Source organism: Myxine glutinosa, chromosome 10 (assembly GCF_964187855.1).
Source record: "Myxine glutinosa chromosome 10, kmMyxGlut1.1, whole genome shotgun sequence".
In the NCBI taxonomy this organism is placed as follows: domain Eukaryota; kingdom Metazoa; phylum Chordata; class Myxini; order Myxiniformes; family Myxinidae; genus Myxine; species Myxine glutinosa.
Genome location: NC_136270.1, coordinates 135102828 through 135111663, shown reverse-complemented (window position 1 = coordinate 135111663; position 8836 = coordinate 135102828).

Below are 8836 nucleotides of genomic sequence, written 5' to 3'. Positions count from 1 at the left end.
GGAATAGTCCACACAGTCTTCTGTAATAGCGGAATTGTCCACGCAGTCTTCTATAATGGCGGAATAGGCCTTGCAGTCTTCAATTATAGCGGAATAGTCCACAAAGCCTTCTATAATAGTGGAATTCGTCCACACAGTGTTCTATAACAGCGGATTGGTCCGCACAGTCTTCTTTAATGGCAGACTAGTCCTTGCAGTCTTCTATTATAGCGGAATAGTCCACACAGTCTTCTATAATAGTGGAATAGTCCACACAGTGTTCTTTAACAGCGGAATAGTCCGCACAGTCTTTTATAATGGCGGAAGTCTTTGCAGTCTTCTATTATAGCGGAATAGCCCTCGCAGTCTTCTATAACAGTGGAATAGTCCACACAATGTTCTATAACAGCGGAATAATCTGCAGAGTCTTCTATAATGGCGGAATAGTCCTTGCAGTCTTCTATTATAGCGGAATAGTCCTTGCAGTCTTTTATAATATCGGAATAGTCCACGCAGTCTTCTATAATCACGGTGTGGTCCACACATTCTTCTCTAATAGCGGAATAGTCCGCACAGTCTTCTGTAATAGCGGAATAGTTCACGCAGTCTTCTATAATAGCGGAATAGTTCACGCAGTCTTCTGTAATAGTGGAATAGTCCATGCAGTCTTCTGTAATAGCGGAATAGTCCACGCAGTCTTCTATAATAGCAGAATAGTTCTCGCAGTCTTCTATAATAGCGGAATAGTTCACGCAGTCTTCTGTAATAGCGGAATAGTCCACGCAGTCTTCTATAATAGCGGAATAGTCCACGGTCTTCTATAATAGCGGAATAGTCCGCACATTCTTCTGTAATAGCGGAATAGTCCACGCAGTCTTCTGTAATAGCGGAATAGTCCACGCAGTCTTATGTAATAGTGGAATAGTCCACGCAGTCTTCTATAATAGCGGAATAGTCCATGCAGTCTTCTGTAATAGCAGAATAGTCCACGCAGTCTTCTATAATAGCGGAATAGTCCACACATTCTTCTATAATAGCGGAATTGTCCACACATTCTTCTATAATAGCGGAATAGTCCACGCAGTCTTCTATAATAGCGGAATAGTCCGCACATTCTTCTATAATAGCGGAATAGTCCACGCAGTCTTCTATAACAGCGGAATAGTCCACACATTCTTCTATAATAGCGGAATAGTCCACGCAGTCTTCTGTAATAGCGGAATAGTCCACGCAGTCTTCTGTAATAGCGGAATAGTCCACGCAGTCTTCTGTAATAGAGGAATAGTCCACGCAGACTTCTATAATAGCGGAATAGTCCGCACATTCTTCTGTAATAGCGGAATAGTCCACGCAGTCTTCTGTAATAGCGGATTTGTCCACGCAGTCTTCTATAATAGCGGAATAGTCCACGCAGTCTTCTATAATAGTGGATTAGTCCGCACATTCTTCTGTAATAGCGGAATAGTCCACGCAGTCTTCTATAATAGCGGAATAGTCTATGCAGTCTTCTATAATAGCGGAATAGTCCACGCAGTCTTCTATAATAGCGGAATAGTCCACGCAGTCTTCTGTAATAGCAGAATAGTCCACGCAGTCTTCTATAATAGCGGAATAGTCCATGCGGTCTTCTGTAATATCGGAATAGTCCATGCAGTCTTCTGTAATAGCGGAATAGTCCACGCAGTCTTCTGTAATAGTCCACGCAGTCTTCTGTAATAGCGGAATAGTCCACGCAGTCTTCTGTTATAGCGAAATAGTCCACGCAGTCTTCTGTAATAGCGGAATAGTCCACACATTCTTCTCTAATGGAGGAATAGTCCACGCAGCCTTCTGTAATAGCAGAATAGTCCACACAGTGTTCTATAATAGCGAAATAGTCCACGCAGTCTTCTGTAATAGCGGAATAGTCCGCACAGTCTTTTATAATGGCGGAAGTCTTTGCAGTCTTCTATTATAGTGGAATAGCCCTCGCAGTCTTCTATAATCACGGTGTAGTCCACACATTCTTCTCTAATAGCGGAATAGTTCACGCAGTCTTCTATAATAGCGGAATAGTTCACGCAGTCTTATGTAATCGTGGAATAGTCCACGCAGTCTTCTGTAATAGCAGAATAGTCCACACATTCTTCTATAATAGCGGATTAGTCCACACATTCTTCTATAATAGCGGGATAGTCCACGCAGTCTTCTATAATAGCGGAATAGTCCATGCAGTCTTCTGTAATAGCGGAATAGTCCACACAGTCTTCTGTAATAGCGGAATAGTCCACACATTCTTCTATAATAGCGGAATAGTCCACGCAGTCTTCTGTAATAGCAGAATAGTCCACGCAGTCTTCTATAACAGTGGAATAGTCCACACAATGTTCTATAACAGCGGAATAATCTGCAGAGTCTTCTATAATGGCGGAATAGTCCTTGCAGTCTTCTATTATAGCGGAATAGTCCTTGCAGTCTTTTATAATATCGGAATAGTCCACGCAGTCTTCTATAATCACGGTGTGGTCCACACATTCTTCTCTAATAGCGGAATAGTCCGCACAGTCTGCTGTAATAGCGGAATAGTTCACGCAGTCTTCTATAATAGCGGAATAGTTCACGGTCTCCTGTAATAGTGGAATAGTCCATGCAGTCTTCTGTAATAGCGGAATAATCCACGCAGTCTTCTATAATAGCAGAATAGTCCACACAGTCTTCTGTAATAGCGGATTAGTCCACACATTCTTCTATAATAGCGGAATAGTGCACGCAGTCTTCTATAATAGCGGAATAGTTCACGCAGTCTTCTATAATAGCGGAATAGTCCGCACATTCTTCTATAATAGCGGATAGTCCACGCAGTCTTCTATAATAGCGGAATAATCCACACATTCTTCTATAATAGCGGAATAGTCCACGCAGTCTTCTGTAATAGCGGAATAGTCCACGCAGTCTTCTATAATAGCGGAATAGTCCGCACATTCTTCTGTAATAGCGAAATAGTCCACGCAGTCTTCTGTAATAGCGGAATAGTCCACGCAGTCTTCTATAATAGCGGAATAGTCCACGCAGTCTTCTATAATAGCGGATTAGTCCGCACATTCTTCTGTAATAGCGGAATAGTCCACGCAGTCTTCTATAATAGCGGAATAGTCCACGCAGTCTTCTATAATAGCGGAATAGTCCACGCAGTCTTCTATAATAGCGGAATAGTCCACGCAGTCTTCTGTAATAGCAGAATAGTCCACGCAGTCTTCTATAATAGCGGAATAGTCCATGCAGTCTTCTGTAATAGCGGAATAGTCCATGCAGTCTTCTGTAATAGCGGAATAGTCCACGCAGTCTTCTGTAATAGCGAAATAGTCCACGCAGTCTTCTGTAATAGCGGAATAGTCCACACATTCTTCTCTAATGGAGGAATAGTCCACGCAGCCTTCTGTAATAGCGGAATAGTCCACACAGTGTTCTATAATAGCGGAATAGTCCACGCAGTCTTCTATAATAGCGGAATAGTCCATGCAGTCTTCTGTAATAGTGGAATAGTCCACGCAGTCTTCTGTAATAGCGGAATAGTCCACGCAGTCTTCTGTTATAGCGAAATAGTCCACGCAGTCTTCTGTAATAGCGGAATAGTCCACACATTCTTCTCTAATGGAGGAATAGTCCACGCAGTCTTCTGTAATAGCGGAATAGTCCACACAGTGTTCTATAATAGCGAAATAGTCCACACAGTCTTCTGTAATAGCGGAATAGTCCACACTTTCTTCTCTAATGGAGGAATAGTCCACGCAGTCTTCTGTAATAGCGGAATAGTCCACACAGTGTTCTATAATAGCGGAATAGTTCACGCAGTCTTCTGTAATAGTGGAATAGTCCACACATTCTTCTCTAATGGAGGAATAGTCCACGCAGTCTTCTATAATAGCGGAATAGTCCACGCAGTCTTCTGTAATAGTGGAATAGTCCACACATTCTTCTCTAATGGAGGAATAGTCCACGCAGTCTTCTATAATAGCGGAATAGTCCACACAGTGTTCTATAATAGCGAAATAGTCCACGCTGTCTTCTATAATAGCGGAATAGTCCACACATTCTTCTCTAATGGAGGAATAGTCCACGCAGTCTTCTGTAATAGCGGAAAAGTCCACAAATTCTTCTCTAATGGAGGAATAGTCCACGCAGTCTTCTGTAATAGTGGAATAGTCCGCACATTCTTCTCTAATGGAGGAATATTCCACGCAGTCTTCTGTAATAATGGAATAGTCCACACATTCTTCTCTAATGGAGGAATAGTCCACGCAGTCTTCTGTAATAGCGGAATAGTCCACACATTCTTCTCTAATGGAGGAATAGTCCACGCAGTCTTCTGTAATAGTGGAATAGTCCACACATTCTTCTCTAATGGAGGAATAGTCCACGCAGTCTTCTATAATAGCGGAATAGTCCGCACATTCTTCTGTAATAGCGGAATAGTCCACGCAGTCTTCTATAATAGCGGAATAGTCCACGCAGTCTTCCGTAATAGCGGAATAGTCCACGCAGTCTTCTCTAATAGCGGAATAGTCCACGCAGTCTTCTCTAATAGCGGAATAGTCCACGCAGTCTTTTATAATAGCGGAATAGTCCACGCAGTCTTCCGTAATAGCGGCATAGTCCACACATTCTTCTCTCATAGCGGAATAGTCCACACATTCTTCTATAATAGCGGAATAGTCCACACATTCTTCTCTAATAGCGGAATAGTCCACACATTCTTCTATAATAGCGGAATAGTCCACGCAGTCTTCTATAATCACGGTGTAGTCCACACATTCTTCTCTAATAGCGGAATAGTTCACGCAGTCTTCTATAATAGCGGATTAGTTCACGCAGTCTTATGTAATCGTGGAATAGTCCACGCAGTCTTCTATAATAGCGGAATAGTCCATGCAGTCTTCTGTAATAGCAGAATAGTCCACGCAGTCTTCTATAATAGCGGAATAGTCCACACATTCTTCTATAATAGCGGAATAGTCCACACATTCTTCTATAATAGCGGAATAGTCCACGCAGTCTTCTATAATAGCGGATAGTCCATGCAGTCTTCTGTAATAGCGGAATAGTCCACACAGTCTTCTGTAATAGCGGAATAGTCCACACATTCTTCTATAATAGCGGAATAGTGCACGCAGTCTTCTATAATAGCGGAATAGTTCACGCAGTCTTCTATAATAGCGGATTAGTCCGCACATTCTTCTATAATAGCGGAATAGTCCACGCAGTCTTCTATAATAGCGGAATTGTCCACACATTCTTCTATAATAGCGGAATAGTCCACGCAGTCTTCTGTAATAGCGGAATAGTCCACGCAGTCTTCTATAATAGCGGAATAGTCCGCACATTCTTCTGTAATAGCGGAATAGTCCACGCAGTCTTCTGTAATAGCGGAATAGTCCACGCAGTCTTCTATAATAGCGGAATAGTCCACGCACTCTTCTATAATAGCGGATTAGTCCGCACATTCTTCTGTAATAGCGGAATAGTCCACGCAGTCTTCTATAATAGCGGAATAGTCCACGCAGTCTTCTATAATAGCGGAATAGTCCACGCAGTCTTCTATAATAGCGGAATAGTCCACGCAGTCTTCTGTAATAGCAGAATAGTCCACGCAGTCTTCTATAATAGCGGAATAGTCCACGCAGTCTTCTGTAATAGCGGAATAGTCCATGCAGTCTTCTGTAATAGTGGAATAGTCCACGCAGTCTTCTGTAATAGCGGAATAGTCCACGCAGTCTTCTGTTATAGCGAAATAGTCCACGCAGTCTTCTGTAATAGCGGAATAGTCCACACATTCTTCTCTAATGGAGGAATAGTCCACGCAGTCTTCTGTAATAGCGGAATAGTCCACACAGTGTTCTATAATAGCGAAATAGTCCACACAGTCTTCTGTAATAGCGGAATAGTCCACACTTTCTTCTCTAATGGAGGAATAGTCCACGCAGTCTTCTGTAATAGCGGAATAGTCCACACAGTGTTCTATAATAGCGGAATAGTTCACGCAGTCTTCTGTAATAGTGGAATAGTCCACACATTCTTCTCTAATGGAGGAATAGTCCACGCAGTCTTCTATAATAGCGGAATAGTCCACGCAGTCTTCTGTAATAGTGGAATAGTCCACACATTCTTCTCTAATGGAGGAATAGTCCACGCAGTCTTCTATAATAGCGGAATAGTCCACACAGTGTTCTATAATAGCGAAATAGTCCACGCTGTCTTCTATAATAGCGGAATAGTCCACACATTCTTCTCTAATGGAGGAATAGTCCACGCAGTCTTCTGTAATAGCGGAAAAGTCCACAAATTCTTCTCTAATGGAGGAATAGTCCACGCAGTCTTCTGTAATAGTGGAATAGTCCGCACATTCTTCTCTAATGGAGGAATATTCCACGCAGTCTTCTGTAATAATGGAATAGTCCACACATTCTTCTCTAATGGAGGAATAGTCCACGCAGTCTTCTGTAATAGCGGAATAGTCCACACATTCTTCTCTAATGGAGGAATAGTCCACGCAGTCTTCTGTAATAGTGGAATAGTCCACACATTCTTCTCTAATGGAGGAATAGTCCACGCAGTCTTCTATAATAGCGGAATAGTCCGCACATTCTTCTGTAATAGCGGAATAGTCCACGCAGTCTTCTATAATAGCGGAATAGTCCACGCAGTCTTCCGTAATAGCGGAATAGTCCACGCAGTCTTCTCTAATAGCGGAATAGTCCACGCAGTCTTCTCTAATAGCGGAATAGTCCACGCAGTCTTTTATAATAGCGGAATAGTCCACGCAGTCTTCCGTAATAGCGGCATAGTCCACACATTCTTCTCTCATAGCGGAATAGTCCACACATTCTTCTATAATAGCGGAATAGTCCACACATTCTTCTCTAATAGCGGAATAGTCCACACATTCTTCTATAATAGCGGAATAGTCCACGCAGTCTTCTATAATCACGGTGTAGTCCACACATTCTTCTCTAATAGCGGAATAGTTCACGCAGTCTTCTATAATAGCGGATTAGTTCACGCAGTCTTATGTAATCGTGGAATAGTCCACGCAGTCTTCTATAATAGCGGAATAGTCCATGCAGTCTTCTGTAATAGCAGAATAGTCCACGCAGTCTTCTATAATAGCGGAATAGTCCACACATTCTTCTATAATAGCGGAATAGTCCACACATTCTTCTATAATAGCGGAATAGTCCACGCAGTCTTCTATAATAGCGGATAGTCCATGCAGTCTTCTGTAATAGCGGAATAGTCCACACAGTCTTCTGTAATAGCGGAATAGTCCACACATTCTTCTATAATAGCGGAATAGTGCACGCAGTCTTCTATAATAGCGGAATAGTTCACGCAGTCTTCTATAATAGCGGATTAGTCCGCACATTCTTCTATAATAGCGGAATAGTCCACGCAGTCTTCTATAATAGCGGAATTGTCCACACATTCTTCTATAATAGCGGAATAGTCCACGCAGTCTTCTGTAATAGCGGAATAGTCCACGCAGTCTTCTATAATAGCGGAATAGTCCGCACATTCTTCTGTAATAGCGGAATAGTCCACGCAGTCTTCTGTAATAGCGGAATAGTCCACGCAGTCTTCTATAATAGCGGAATAGTCCACGCACTCTTCTATAATAGCGGATTAGTCCGCACATTCTTCTGTAATAGCGGAATAGTCCACGCAGTCTTCTATAATAGCGGAATAGTCCACGCAGTCTTCTATAATAGCGGAATAGTCCACGCAGTCTTCTATAATAGCGGAATAGTCCACGCAGTCTTCTGTAATAGCAGAATAGTCCACGCAGTCTTCTATAATAGCGGAATAGTCCACGCAGTCTTCTGTAATAGCGGAATAGTCCATGCAGTCTTCTGTAATAGCGGAATAGTCCACGCAGTCTTCTGTAATAGCGAAATAGTCCACGCAGTCTTCTGTAATAGCGGAATAGTCCACACATTCTTCTCTTATGGAGGAATAGTCCACGCAGTCTTCTGTAATAGCGGAATAGTCCACACAGTGTTCTATAATAGCGGAATAGTCCACGCAGTCTTCTATAATAGCAGAATAGTCCACGCAGTCTTCTATAATAGCGGAATAGTCCACGCAGTCTTCTGTAATAGCGGAATAGTCCACGCAGTCTTCTGTAATAGCGGAATAGTCCACGCAGTCTTCTGTTATAGCGAAATAGTCCACGCAGTCTTCTGTAATAGCGGAATAGTCCACACATTCTTCTCTAATGGAGAAATAGTCCACGCAGTCTTCTGTAATAGCGGAATAGTCCACACAGTGTTCTATAATAGCGAAATAGTCCACGCAGTCTTCTGTAATAGCGGAATAGTCCACACTTTCTTCTCTAATGGAGGAATAGTCCACGCAGTCTTCTGTAATAGCGGAATAGTCCACACAGTGTTCTATAATAGCGGAATAGTTCACGCAGTCTTCTGTAATAGTGGAATAGTCCACACATTCTTCTCTAATGGAGGAATAGTCCACGCAGTCTTCTATAATAGCGGAATAGTCCACGCAGTCTTCTGTAATAGTGGAATAGTCCACACATTCTTCTCTAATGGAGGAATAGTCCACGCAGTCTTCTATAATAGCGGAATAGTCCACATAGTGTTCTATAATAGCGAAATAGTCCACGCTGTCTTCTATAATAGCGGAATAGTCCACACATTCTTCTCTAATGGAGGAATAGTCCACGCAGTCTTCTGTAATAGCGGATAGTCCACACATTCTTCTCTAATGGAGGAATAGTCCACGCAGTCTTCTGTAATAGTGGAATAGTCCGCACATTCTTCTCTAATGGAGGAATAGTCCACGCAGTCTTCTGTAATAGTGGAAT